The 11891-nt window shown below is 42.8% G+C and overlaps 1 long non-coding RNA gene across 1 annotated transcript; it reads left to right on the top strand.

The window, feature by feature from the left end:
• The first annotated feature begins 24 nt into the window (after positions 1 to 24).
• On the top strand, positions 25 to 11621 carry LOC136017228 (uncharacterized). The gene is made up of 4 exons (XR_010613863.1): positions 25 to 356; positions 2189 to 2264; positions 6463 to 6598; positions 11519 to 11621. It is a non-coding gene; the product is annotated as an uncharacterized LOC136017228 (long non-coding RNA).
• The last annotated feature ends 270 nt before the right edge of the window (positions 11622 to 11891 follow it).

Raw genomic sequence — 11891 nt, 5'->3', positions numbered from 1 at the left:
AAGAAAAGGCAAACAACATTGTCATTGAATGTCTCAGAAGTCATAGAATCAGAGGTTTGGACTGGAAAGAACCTTAAGCTCATTCAGTTCCACCCCCCTGCCATGGGCAGGGACACCTCACGCTAGACCATGTCACCCCAGGCTCTGGCCTTGAACACTGGCAGGGATGGAGCCTTTAGGGCTTCTTTGGGCCTTGCTACCCAAAAGTGCTAAAAAGGCTGTAGTTTTCCTTGCAGGAGCAGCATTTGAGTGCAGTCACTCTCGGAACTGAGAAAGAAAACAAATCTCTGCCAGCCCTCAGGAGCTTAAAACTGAGTCACAGCGCAGTGTACGCATGGGAGACAGGAGCTCTGTGAGTAAGTGCCTTACGATTCTTTCCTTCTTTTTCCTCTGCTAGGCTTTCTGTGGCAAGGATGTTGTATTTGGTGTATAATTAATAAAATTAATTAATTAATTAAATTAATTAATTATAGCTTATTCTAAACCTGTTCAGGCTTTTAGAGGATGTGTTAAGAAGTTAAATTGATAGAGGCTTTGGTGTCTCATGAAGGATATGCTGGCACTGAAGCGATAGTGTGCACTTAAAAGCTTTGAATCCGTGAGATGAGTAACTTAAGTACCCATTTTATCAAATCCTCGATGATACTCTGCAGGAGGATCTGCCTGGGAGGAATTACTAAACCCTTTTCCTTTTAGTCTCTTGAGAGTCTTGTTTCTTTACAGCCTGGAGAGAAAACAACCATCAAATCATGTTGCGAGTAAAAAGTGGGATCTCGGGAGAATTCCCTTTAGGATGATTGCTTTGCCGTGTTGTTTCATACTGCTCTTCAGTACTTGGTTGCCATTTCCTATGATTATTTCAGATACCAATTATAGATACCATATTAAGATTGTCATTACTGAGTTGAAGCCTTGCACAAATTGGGTGTCATGAATATTTCAGATGCAATGCCCTGTTTTCTCCATTCCCCACACACAGGCAGCTCTGTTTCCTTCAAGTCTTTGTTTCAGGCCTACACTAATTGGCTGCTTTCTGAAATCTAATTGCTTCATTTAATTGTCTAAAGCAAAAGCTCAGTAACACACACTGCATCTCCATCCTCTGGCACTCAGCATGCTCTTAATTCAGGCGTTTTGGTCGAGTATTTCCCAATGTAAATGTATTCCTCATCACTCTGTTCCTTTATCAAAAGCTGGTTTGTGCTGTTCTTGTTCCCTGCACGGATCACCTATGGCCTTAAAATGTGTGTCAGCATGGAGTTGTTTTTCCTCTTTTGATTTATTACTTCTTTCCTCTGCCAATGCTTTTATTGCAAGAGTACACTGGAAGAATTATAGAAACTACTGTTTAAAGCATATATACCATAAAAATAGAACTATGGGGGTGAGAGGAGGGGTTGGGGAAAGAGTTTCAAGGAAAGGTTCAAGACCCTTTGAAGAGTCTATCTTTGCCTTCATAAAGCTTGTTGTAGCTGAGGATTACTTAACGTGAAGAGGGTGTGTTGCAATGGGCTCTGGGAGTTGCAGGTTTACAGCCAAGGAAGTGCAGTTTTACCCAGCTGCAGGAAAAGTGCAGATCAGTTCAGGCTTGTGTGTGGAGTAAACTCATGGGCACTGTTAATGAGCAAATAGGCCTGAGTTTCATCCACAGAACTATTCCTGCAAGCGTGTTGTTAGGGAGAGCATTACCCATTCATTCCTTCAACCACACTGAAAACGACATGGGTTTGTTCTTGTGAAATCTGATGTAATACACATGCAAATACCTTCAGCTGGTGACACTGATGGGGTTTAAATTCAGTAACTCCAGTGACTTGATCAGTGTTGGTCATTGAAAACCCATTGTTTCCCAAATATGCTGTGTGTGGTGGTGGTGGCGTGGATGCTAACATAGCCTTCCTTTCAGCTTGGGGTTTAGCTTGTCAAAGATGAGCAATGCTGTGTTTCTGGCAGGTCATAGTACTGTAGTTTCAAAGTAACCAGCTATTGCAGCAAGGTCAAGGGGTCTGTGTGTATTCTCTAAGACTGAAGAGATTGGTGTATAAAAAATAACACCTCTGAAAGAGGTTTTGGGGATTACATCTCCAGTGCATTGTGGTAAGTACCTTTGCTCAGGAAAGCAGCTTAATGTCAGCTCATGTCAACTGCTTCAAAAGTTACCAAAATGGCATCTGTATTTTCTTCATAGTGTTCAAGCCTTCAGTCCAGGCTCTTGTGCTGCATGAAGTTACACAGGGATAAAACGGACCTTTGTCATTAAAGAGGTAAGAACCATGCAAACAGGATCTCCTGTGGCAGGTGTTTTAGGTGTTACAGGTGAGCCTAGCTTTATAGAACTCCTATGTAAAGCAGTAATCTTGCCATTAATAATGCTCCCAATTTTTTGTAATATTTTCTTTTCCATTTCTTAATTGCATTATTCCTGTTGATCCCAGCAGGAGTGTGAACTTCACAGAATGATCTGCAGTATTTAATGAGTGAGCATTTCTTAGTGGGGGCTAACTTTAAGGGGTTTTAACAGCTATTTTGCAAGCGCGCACACTACCTGTGGCAAAGGTAAAGGGATGCATGAAGGCTGCATTTCTGTACACAAGTTGGGAAGTGATCTGATTTTATATACAGTGCATATATGCTGTATAGTAAAGCAAATGTGCCTGATTTTTATATACAGTGAGCATATAATCAGTGAGAAGGGTTTGGTATAAAAGCCACAAAGCTTTTCTTGTTAATGGTAAGATGTGAACAGTGGAGCTAAATGCTTACCTTTGTTTCCCCACCAGTGGTCTCCCTGAGAGGTGCTTCCTGTCACTTCCAGGCATATTGCCAAATTTTGGGGGATAAAAACCTGCAGAGCAAAAGTGAATTAAAAGGGTGCAGCACGTGGCAGGTCTGGGCCCATGGCTGCTGGCATCCACATCCTTGCTTTCTTTTCTTTGTTACACTCAATGGGAGCAGAATTTAGGCACAGCTTCCCAGCTGTGAATTCCCTATCGTGGGAAACCCTGGATAGCCTGAATTACCCCCAAAGCCATTATTCCCATAGCAACCAGCGTGCTCAGCAGTCCATGGGCATGCGGCTGCAGCACGCTGCCTTCTGGCTATCCCAGCCAGCTGAATACGGGTTGGAAGCTGTTACTAATTGTGAGATTTGCTGCAGTCTCCTGTTGGTGACCACGTCAAAAACCCAAGCTCAGGAATGTAAAATGAAATGTCCTGACTGAATTCTCTCCTTTCAGTTCTGCTGCTCCACTGGGACACGGCATATGAGAGCGCACAGGGCTAGAGATTAAGACAGTTCCTTTCAACTTCTTCCTACCCACCAGTTTAGCACAGGGTGCTTCTATTTCTATATCCACCTTGAAAGGCAAAATTCAGACTTGTGTGTCTAACTGCATGTTTGTGCATGAAGTAGCTAATATATATGCAGATGAATTACAAGTGAGTAGAGCTAAACCCAGTAAAGTACATTTCTAGCTAAGGGCTACTTGCAGCTCTGTTATATACCACCTAAGTTACTCATTGTGGACCTGCTTATACAGTTTTCTGTATTCTAGTTTAAGACATAGCCCTCTGATGCTAAAGAACTTCATGTCTCCCTCTGGAATGTGTGATTTTAGACTGAAATGTCAAATTCTGCAGCTGGCTTGTGGATTTTAAGGGGTATTAAGTGTTACCGTATATCTTAGATGACTGCATTTATGAGGTGCTTCACTCCATGCAGTGTTTTTTCCTTTCATTTCCTGGAACTTCACTGCCAGTGCTCCAGCCTTGACTCACTTCAAGCCTCTATTTGTGTGACTAAATGAATGAATTGTAACTTAAAGCCCTTAGTTTCATGTTAGACCAACGTAATCAAACAGTAACATGAGTGAGTACCTTAATGTGAGCAAGAGACACCCACAAACCATGAACTTGATTGTAAGAGTAATTCTGTGGGTGGGATCCTCATTTTCCACCCTGTACTTGGTTCACAAATATAATGCTGGGGAAGGAAGGTGTCCAAGCCACAATATAGTGCTGGGGAAGGAAGGTGTCCAAGTCGCTTCAGTGCTCAGCCAAGATCCCAAACAGCCCTTGACCTCCTTGTGCTCCCTGCAGCCCCTTACAGCCTCTTTAGTTACAGTGGGTAACTAAAAACAGCTGGAGCGTGGCATAGGATACTGTGATCATGACTTTCTCCCTGGAAAAAGGAGATCCTCCTTTCTCCTCATCTTGCTTAAAGTGGGAATGGACACAGGAATCCTCATCAGAGTGAGAAATCCTTAGCCCTGGAAATTCCCGACTCTCCAGTAATCATTTCCACTGGATAAGCTACTGAGCAGTGTGAAAGGACCAGGTTATTTCACAGCTTGACAGCCAAAGACAGATCTCACCCATCTTTACTTCTGTGAATGAAGCATTGCAGAAGTGCCTAGACCACACTCTCAGACTAGATACCAGCACAAAACCATTTGGAGTACTCGATTTCATTATCAATCAACACCTTTGAAAAGTGCCCTGAGTTTGCTTTCACGTATCATGTAACGCCGGTGCTTATGCATTTCCTATGTTGGTATTCCTGCTGGTTTGTGGAATACTGTTATTAAGGATACTTGCATTTAGTTTGAACTGATTTTTTTAACGGTGACCATTTGAATAATGGCTGATTCAAGCATGGTTCTGCGCAACCTGATCTAGTTGAAGATGTCCCTGCTGGGGGACTGGAACTAGGCGAGCTTTGAAGATCCCTTCCAACCTAAACTAGTATATGATTCTATGGTCGTGCCATGTCTTCTGCCAGAAGAGACCTCCTCAGCAAGGTCTGATGTCTGTTGTTCAGGCCTATTTGTTTTGTAAGGTCTGAGAGATTCCCACAGGCTAATTCAGAAGAATCAGAGGAAGGATTATGGAGAACTTAGATCACCGTTTCTTTTACTTAAAGGATACCTGAAGTGCCCCATAGGCTTCTCACATTTTCTGCTTTAAAGGGCTGCTTTCATCCCTTATCTGCCTCCTGCAAACTTATCCACACACACATCATTAAGCATGGAATTATTATAACACACGAGCCTGAGGAGGGCAAACACTTGTTTTCTTGGTGGCTTGTAGAGGACTTGGACATTTCTTGTATCATCCCTAGTTATTCAGACAGCCTGTTCCCCGGGTTTTTAATGTATTCAACAACCTCAGCTAGGGAAAATTGGGCACGGATGGAATTGCCCCAGTACCTGTAAGCAGATCAGGGAATATCCTGTTTTTCACACGTTATCATGTCAAATGTTACAGCAGCAGTGGCAGCTTCCTGTTTTTTCCACACAAAGAGAAGTAATGGGGAGCTGCTGGACAAAGGATGCTGCCAGCTTCTTTTGGTCTTGTATTCTGACACTACAAAGGTGGCATTATTAAAGCCAGACAAAAACCCCAACCAAACTGAACCTTATGAGCTGAAAAACCCTTCCTCTACACTCGTAACCTGCTCGTAAGAACTACCTGCTGTCCATATACACAGGCTTTTCTGCAGCATTGTGGCTGCAAACTGACACAGGTAAGAGATGCTATCTCTATAAGCACTTAAAAGTGGGAGTCAAGAACCCGCCCCATTGCTACTGAACATCCTGACTTACCTGCAGAATGTATGATAAAACAACCCAATCCAGCAGCACATTGGATTTGGTACCTAAAACTTTAATTGTCCCTGTAGCTTCTGGCTATCATAAAATCTGATGATTCTGTTTACAGCACAAATCTGGTACTGCAGAATTTACTTGCATTGTATCACTTATACTGCATATTCCCCTTAGTAGCTGAATATCCATGGATATGTAGCAGGTAAATGCTGAATCTTTATGCAAGGAACACTGCTGTTGCACATCCCTTAACAGTATATTGGACTCAAACTTGTGCCATGTTATTTTGGTGAAAGGAAACTGCATAGTTTATTACAGGAGAGAAAGTCAGTGCTGGACACAAAAATGATGTGCCTCCCAAATTGTGTATGGGTATATGCACATCTGTATGTGTGTGTATAGCGTGTGTATAAATACACACACCCTTAAGTTATTTGGTATAATCTGGAAAACAAGACTTTCCTGACAGGGCTATTTCTCAATGCTGCTTCTCAAATTTATGTCTATCACTTATAAACTATATGCTCTCTCTGGAAAGAAATATGTCCCTATGACAATCCCCAGGAACAGTGAAACAACAGTGGTGTATTTCTGGGCCAACACTAAAGATGAAGTACAAATTCAGGGCCAGCTGCTGCCTCTTCAAGACCAGGCAGAGCAAAAGTGATTTCAAGCCATTGTTTTAATCTTGCAGATTTAAATGCAAGAATTGGCTTAATTCCTAGGGTATATTAGAGCAGTCATCCGTTATTGTAATGCTCAGCATTTTCCTTCAATCCAGTATTTTGGGTTAATATGAAATCTGTGCTGCTGACATTAACCCTCTGTTGTTTTCCCCGTTCTTCTGCCCTTGCAGAAGCTGTAGACAACAAAGAAATTATTTAAGAGTGCAGTTTAGAAACAATATACCTGACCAAGTGGATGGAAGAATCCTTCCTTCTTCTTCTGTGTATACTTTAATGGTGCCCCTAAATGATTACAGCAGAACACAGGTGAGTCCCTGCCATTTCAGTCTTTGGCTTCACAGGTAAAAACTACAAAGAATGAGTTAGTACCAAGTTCCTCAATAGCTTTTATAGCAAAAATTCATGAGACTGAAACTGCCAAATTAACCTAATCTTGCCTAGACTTAAGGACATGGAACTGCTGGAACAAGTCCAGAGGAGGCCATGAGTATGATCAGCGGCTGGAGCACCTCCCATATGAAGACAGGCTGAGGAAGTTGGGGCTGTTCAGCCTGGAGAAGAGAAGGCTGCGTGGAGACCTCAGAGCAGCCTTCCAGTATCTGAAGGAGGCCTATAGGGATGCTGAGGAGGGACTCTTCGTCAGGGACTGTAGTGACAGGACAAGGGGTAATGGGTTAAAACTTAAACAGGGGAAGTTTAGACTGGATATAAGGAAGAAGTTCTTTACTGTGAGGGTGGTGAGGCACTGGGATGGGTTGCCCAGGGAGGTTGTGAATGCTCCATCCCTGGCAGTGTTCAAGGCCAGGCTGGACAGAGCCTTGGGTGGGATGGTTTAGTGTGAGGTGTCCCTGCCCATGGCAGGGGGGCTGGAAATGGATAATCTTAAGGTCCTTTCTAACCCAAACCATTCTATGATTCTATAATATTTCACATCAGTGTATGAAGAACTACTGATTTTTGGAGGTTTTTGGCACTGGTATTTACAATTGTTTAAGGGGCAAAGGGAAGTTATAAGTTGATTTGGATTTGTGAAAGGATCTGACCTGTATTTGGAGTACTGACTGACTGATTGTATGTAACATGAAAGGGAAAAGTGACCAATGTTCCTCTAGCTCTTTGCGCAAGAGCTTAAATGTATCGTGGCAGCTTAACTTAAGGCCTAAGCTAGAACCTGTTTGTGAGTCAATATTTATGTTGAGTCACTCTTTTGAATGTGAATTACAATGCGAACAGATGGTATGGTCAAATGGTCTTTAAGGTGAACTGTGTGCAGGAGAACAAGGAATTTTGCTTTGAAATAAAGCATTTGCCCTGCTCGCTATGGCACAAACGAACAATGACCAAGTATCTGAAGGAGGCTTATAAGGATGCTGAGGAGGGGCTCTTCATTAGGGACGGTAGTGATAGTACAAGGGGTAACGGGTTCAAACTTAAACAGGGGAAGTTTAGATTGGATATAAGGAAGAAGTTTTTTACTGTGAGGGTGCTGAGGCACTGGAATGGGTTGCCCAAGGAAGCTGTGAATGCTCCATCCCTGTCAGTGTTCAAGGCCAGGTTGGACAGAGCCTTGGGTGAGATGGTTTAGTGTGAGGTGTCCCTGCTCATGCCAGGGGTTTGGAACTGGATGATCTTAAGGTCCTTTCCAACCCTAACTATTCTATGATTCTATGAATGTCAGGTTGGCTTTTGTTTTTCTGTTGCCCCCCTTTATATCCTACAGGTAGTTTTCAGCCATTTCCTAAATGTTTTTTTGTTATTCTTACTTCGTTTAAGGATTAACTTAAGACAATAACAAGGCTTCTTCAGATTTTGTCCACCTGCCTAGAAATACTGATTTCCTAACCAAGAGCAGGAAGAGGTCTGTCTTTCATACCTTTTTCTCGTTTTCTTTCTCTTGCAAGCTACGTGCCATCAAATCTCACTTTCAGCAGCTAGATTGTAAATGACTTTTTTCTTACTAACTGCTAGCATTAATTAATTATGATTTGATGAAAGCTACGTCAGTACCTCCATACAGAGGAACAAAGCATTCAGGCAAACAGAAAAAGGCGAAAAGAACACTCGAGTGACTAAGAGTATTATCTGGCACAACACAGGGACTAATCTTTTATTGGTTGCTAAGATGAGTCAAAGACTGTATGTGAAGACCTCGAATTCAGAGGAGTGACCCACAGGGTTTGGTTAAGAAGCACAACCTGCATATGTGAAGTCTGACTCCAGTTACAGGAGGCAAAAACTGGTGTTCATGCTCATAGATGTCCATGTTGATGGGGTGCGTGGTGGGAGTCTGTTTTCACCGTTATCCCTGCTATCGCCACCAGTGGCTTCTCAGGATGCTGCTCTGCCATGGGGTGTACACACCACTGCGGTGTGGGTACCACTGTACATGCATATCCAAGCCTCTGGGACTGGGCACTTGTGTCTTTGGGGCAGACAAAAAGCCATGTTACGCCAGTATCAAACAGGGGGTTAATATAATTAGGGCAGCAGTAACTTCAGTTCCAATGCAAGTACTGCTCAGTAATAGCTACCTGAAGCTATCATAAGTGATGATTAATGCTGATGGAGGAGATTTTGCTGAAGTACTTTGCCTTTATAGTGGGGAGGAGAATTACTGGTATTTAGACTATGTGTACTGATTGCACTGGATCCCCGTAACTTCTAATTCCAAGGGCTACAGAAAGCATTCCTCAGTTTTTAAACCTTTTGCATGGTCCTTTCTTTTACAGAGGAGATTGCTGTATAGGGGGAAGGTAAATTTGGCTGGCAATGGCAAGCCAAGAAGGGATGCAAGGCCTAATTGTGGTTTTATTCATTGCTTAGAAGGATGCTTCAACAAGGACTTAGGCACCCTTAACACACGCCTCTCATCAGCAGGATTTCTCAGCAGCACTCGAATTACAGTTTCTGACAGGAGCCCTGAAACTGCCTTTCTTTAAGGGAAATGTGAATCCTTTAATGTGGTAGAGATAACCTGTGCAAGCAGGGTGGTGCAGAGGCAGCTACTGCTCCCATTGACATTTTGGAAGATGCTGCTGGTGTCCTGCTTTCTCCATGAGGCACTGTGGGTTCTCCTTCTCGCTGCTCCATGCTTGAATTCATGGATTTGCAGGAATTTTGCTCAAAGTCATGGCGTTAATTCAAAAGATAAGGATGTGACCATGTGCAGCTTTACCTTTCAAGTATTCGTTAAACATCAGACTAGTGAACACTTCCTAGCACAGGGACCACTGAAGGGTAAGGACAAACCAAACCAGAAGCAAGCAGGGAAAGAATTTACTTACAAAGATGGTGTTATAATTCTGCCAAAGAGAAGAAGCACTTGTTATATTTCCATTATTTTCCTTAATACTTGTTTCAGGGTGACTTAAGCACTGTTCCCAAAGGTCTTGAGCTTTTTCCCTCTGGCAAAAGTAAAGCTGCTTTTCCTAAAGTATTGTCTGTGTTCCCTGAAGGGTCTCTTCTGACTCTGATTGCTTTTAAATGTCACTCTGCTGCTTAAGGCTGCTGGTAGCTGGTCTGAGCTGAATGTTTACTATGATACGGTTTGTACCTATACTTATTTTCCGTGTCACATCCTGACCAAGTAACCTCCTTCTTCTCAAAATGCCAAAGGTGGAATTCAGTTTTAAATGACTTTTGGTTGCCTGGGCAGGATTGCTATTCATCAGAACAGGGAAATAATATTGGGAAATGCACTTTTTTGATAGACTCAGAATCATGGAATAGGTTAGGGTTGGAAAGGACCTTAAGATCATCCAGTTCCAACCCCCCTGCCATGGGCAGGGACACCTCACACTAAACCATAGTCACCCAAGGCTCTGTCCAACCTGGCCCTGAACACTGCGAGGGATGGAGCATTCACAACTTCCCTGAGCAACCCATTCCAGTGCCTCACCACCCTCACAGGAAAGAACTTCTTCCTTAGATCCAATCTAAACTTCCCCTGTTTAAGTTTTAACCCATTACCCCTTGTCTTATCACTACCGTCCCTAATGAAGAATCCCTCCCCAACATCCCTATAGCCCCCCTTCAGGTACTGGAAGGCTGCTATGAAGTCTCCATGCAGCCTTCTCTTCTCCAGGCTGAACAGCCCCAACTTCCTCAGCCTGTCTTCATACGGGAGGTGCTCCAGTCCCCTGATCATCCTCGTGGCCTCCTCTGGACTTGTTCCAGCAGTTCCATGTCCTTTTTATGTTGAGGACACCAGAACTGCACACGATGCTCCAGGTGAGGTCCCACAAGAGCAGAATAGAGGAGCAGGATCACCTCCTTTGACCTTGATAGCTGGTTAATACACTGTATCTATAGGCAGATAATTTCATCTGAGCTCTAGGATCACCTTGAAACTGGGGATGTTTTTTGGCAGAGCACACTGCTGCCATTGCAGATTTCCATCGTTTTTAGAACTTATCTGTTGCAGTTTTCTTTATGACTTCATTAAGAGGCCGGTGCTGTTTTTTATTCACCAGCTTGGCCAGTTCACTTTAGCAAATTCATATTTATAGTAAATACTGTGAAGACTGTGGGCAGTTCTGAAATGGTGAAAATAAGCATTTGACTCATGTCCATAAAGGAGTGATTCACTGAAAGCCTTATTTACATTTTCATTTGCCTATAAGCCGAAGCTGGTTGCAGAGAAAAACCATTTTTCTTGTTTAGACACATACAATTATACATACACAATTGTTTATACACATACAATTTGGGACTAATACCTTACCAACAGTATCTTCACATACACAGGTTAATATTTCAGTTCAGATGCATCTGAACAATGAACCAGTGATTGCTGCATACAATTCCATGCAGGCAATGTGCATTTAATGAGAAGTATGTTATCACTTGAAATCTCTTCAGTTGAGGATTAAAAATAGGCTTAAGTGCTATTTGAGATCTCTTTATTTTTTTAAACGCTTTTATCTATTTTACTACAGTAGGCAGGACTAATAATAAAGGATCCTGAGTACACAGAAATCATGTACTCAGTGGACTCATGTATAGTCCACTTTGCTTAGTGTCTGCTCCAAAGGCACTTGAATCAGTAGCAGCCTTTGCATAGCAGACAAAGTGAAACTGTTTTTCCCCTTCAATCTCTGATTTACAGGAACAGAGGTGTTACTTCCCATGCAAATCCCTTCTCCTTTAGTCAGGCTATTTAGCAAGCTCATTGCATACATTACTAAAATAATACAATCTTTTAATCTTACATTTTTCTCTTAACAGGTCTCAAAATATTCGGAAGCTGAAGCCTCAGTTTTGAAGTGATCTGTGTCAGAAACCAACTCCTGTTCCCTCTTGGGCTCTTGCAAATAAACAGGTGAAAGGCTCAGTGTCTATAGAGCTCACTCTGGGATCAGTGTATGTGTATAAAGGTGGTTTGGAATACAAATGACATAATTCTTTTTCTTGCTAATTGATATTTTGCGTGTCCTGAGCTATTGCCATGGCTCCGAAGCTTTAGGATCCAGTCTTGCAAATCTTACTGTGAGGGTGCTGAGGCGCTGGCACAGGGTGCCCAGGGAAGCTGTGGCTGCCCCATCCCTGGCAGTGTTCAAGGCCAGGCTGGATGGGGCTTGGAGCAACCTGCTCTAGTGGA

The sequence above is a fragment of the Lathamus discolor genome, chromosome 6, assembly GCF_037157495.1.
Source record: "Lathamus discolor isolate bLatDis1 chromosome 6, bLatDis1.hap1, whole genome shotgun sequence".
Taxonomy (NCBI): Eukaryota; Metazoa; Chordata; class Aves; order Psittaciformes; family Psittacidae; genus Lathamus; species Lathamus discolor.
The sequence above is the reverse complement of the archived record's forward strand: the minus strand, read 5'-3'. Positions and strand labels throughout refer to the sequence as shown.